Source organism: Galeopterus variegatus, unplaced genomic scaffold (assembly GCF_000696425.1).
Source record: "Galeopterus variegatus unplaced genomic scaffold, G_variegatus-3.0.2 Scaffold3229, whole genome shotgun sequence".
Classification (NCBI taxonomy): domain Eukaryota; kingdom Metazoa; phylum Chordata; class Mammalia; order Dermoptera; family Cynocephalidae; genus Galeopterus; species Galeopterus variegatus.
In genome coordinates, this window is record NW_007729340.1 from 188,208 (window position 1) to 190,917 (window position 2,710).

The 2,710-nt window shown below is 45.9% G+C and overlaps 1 pseudogene; it reads right to left on the reverse strand.

Moving 5' to 3' along the window:
- LOC103600113 overlaps positions 1 to 1,721 on the reverse strand; it is a 3,228-nt pseudogene extending 1,507 nt beyond the window's left edge.
- Between the last annotated feature and the right edge of the window lie 989 nt (positions 1,722 to 2,710).

Sequence of the window (2,710 nt, forward strand, 5' to 3'; positions counted from 1 at the left end):
TGATGTCAACAAAGAAGGCTGTGTGGCCCATTTGTTCTAGGCATTGCCTCTGGTACCTCGTCCATTCCTGTCCATCGCTGTCTTCTGAGTCTTTCATGTGGTCCTTTTCCCATTTTATCCAGAGACTAATGAGAGCGCTGGGTTGAAAGCCGTCTTGCGCACACACAATGAGATACACGACGGACACTCCCAGGGCTTGCATGAGACCAACGTGCAGCTAAGAGTAGATGGCAGTCTGTCCTTCTTCTTGTGGCAAGGCTTCCTGTTCCTGATGCCCCTTTCAGCTTTTTCATGTGCCAAGGCAATGGAGGGAATTATGCCTGTGCCCAAGTCCAGGAACAGGATGGTAATGATGCCAATGAGCAGGGGGAGCCCCACGATGATAAAGATCAGAAAGGGGCAAAGCTCAGCAATGTTCCTGGTCAGGGCGTAAGCAATAATCTTCAGGTTGTCAAAGAACAAATGACATTCCTCCACCCCCATGCTATAGATGTGAACTTGTCATCCAGGAAGACCATGTCGGCTGCATTTTTGGCTGTGTCCGAACCTGCTACCCCTATGGCAGTCCCAATGTCTGCCTTCTTTAGGGGTGGAGAGTCGTTAACTCTGTCCCTGTCACAGCGACAACTGCATCCTGCCTTTGACAGCCCTCCACGATGATCAGCTTCTGTTGGGGGATGTCAGGCAAAGACGACTTCTGAGTAGTCGGTTAAGACCTCGTCCAGCTGTTCCGGGCTCAGATCCTTCAGCTCCACGCAGGCCACCACAGCGGCTTTAGCATCCCAGTTGTTAACTTGTTCCACAGCAATGCTGAGGTGGTTTGCAATGTCTTCTACTCTTTCCCTGTTGGCTGAAATGATCCCTACATTCTTGGCAATAGCTTGGGCTGTGATGGGATGGTCACCTGTAACCATAATTACCTGATCCCTGTGCTCCAGCATCTGGCGACTGCATCTGGCATAGTGGATCGAGGGGCATCAACCATGGACAAGAGCTTCACAAAACATAGGTTGGAGGTGGGAAAGTTCATGATGTTTATGTCAAATGAGTAGTTCTCTGGAAACTCATCCACTGGCAGGTAGAGACGGTGGAAACCCAGCATGTGCTCACCCAGCCTGCCCACGTAGGCCATGGGGAAGGCCTCGGCTATGCTCTTGACCGGTGACTGCTCCTGTCCGCAGACCACGATGGTGCTGCACTTGTCCAGGATCCTCGTGGGGGCCCCCTTCATCACCATGAGGAAGCGCTTGTTGTCGGGGTTGACTGTCTCATGTATGGAGAGCTGAAGTTTGTTGGTAGAGTTAAAAGGGATTTCAGCTACTCATGGTTTCTTTTTCTAATTTCCATCACATCACCCAAATGAACTCTGAGAATTTCAAAAGAGCAGTTTCTGAGACATCTCCAACCATGACTTTCTTCATGATAGGGACACTTTCCTGTCCTGGATTGAACTCAGCTTGGTTACACAATGTTATTATCTTGAATAAGTAGGCCCAGGTTCCAGAGCTTTGGTCAAAGACTTGGTTTGAATGATCTTCACTAGTGTCAGCCACGAAGATCTGATTGTCAAACCACACATAGGCCACAGTCATTCTGTTCTGGGTCAGAGTCCCCATCCTGTCCAAGCAGACGACAGAGGTGGAGGCCGGAGTCTCTAACTGCCTCAAGCTGCTTCACCAGGCAGCTCTTCTTGGCCATCCTTTAGCTGTCAGTGACAGGGTCACCGTTTAGACAGGTTATAGAATAGAAGCCAGAGTTCTTTGTTTCCAGGGGGTTTACACAGGTAAANTTAGACAGGTTATAGAATAGAAGCCAGAGTTCTTTGTTTCCAGGGGGTTTACACAGGTAAATGCAGGAGAGCAGGGCTGGGGCTCCGATTCCCCAGTGAGCGATGAGTTACCCACCTTGGCTCCTGTGTCGTCGACAGCCTCTTTTCCGTCTGGTATAACAAGACACTCCAGTCTCTTCTTATACGATTCTTGTCCCAGACATTTCTTCTTGGAGCTCTTGTTTCTTATAGTGGAAAATTACACACTACTCTCCAAATCTGATTTCTAAAAACAGTTAAAAAGATTATTTTGTGTGTGCATTCTCACCCCACCGCCCCCTTCTGCTGCTGCTTCTTTTCTGTGGAGCAGATAACATGCACAGTGCTCTCTCTTTTATATCCCTTATGCAATCTGAGATTTACACACATACATGCAGTTGTCAAAACGTCATTTTCTGAGGCTGGCCCGTGGCTCACTTGGGAGACTGTGGTGCTGACGACACCAAGTCAAGGGTTAAGATCCCCTTACTGGTCATCTTTAAAAAGAAAAAAACAAAAACAAACAAACAAAACATCATTTCCTACAAGGTTCCTAAGAAAAAGCTAAAGAATTAATATTCCCTGAATTTTGCATGTTCCAGACACACTATCGCTGTAATATTTACATTTAAAAGTCAGTTTGGCTAGATAAAGAGATCCTGGGTTTTCATTTTCTTTCCTTGACTATCTTAAATATCTTATTCATTTTCTTCTGGCATAAATGTTGCTATAAAAAAGTTTTTTTTTTCTTTCTCTTATAAGTTACTTGGTCTTTTTGCCTGGATAGTCAAATAATTTTTCTTTTCTTTTTCTTTTTTTAAATTTATTTTATTTTGTCAATATACAATGTGGTTGTATACAATGGTTATTTGGCCCATCACCAAAACCTCCCTCCCTCCTCCC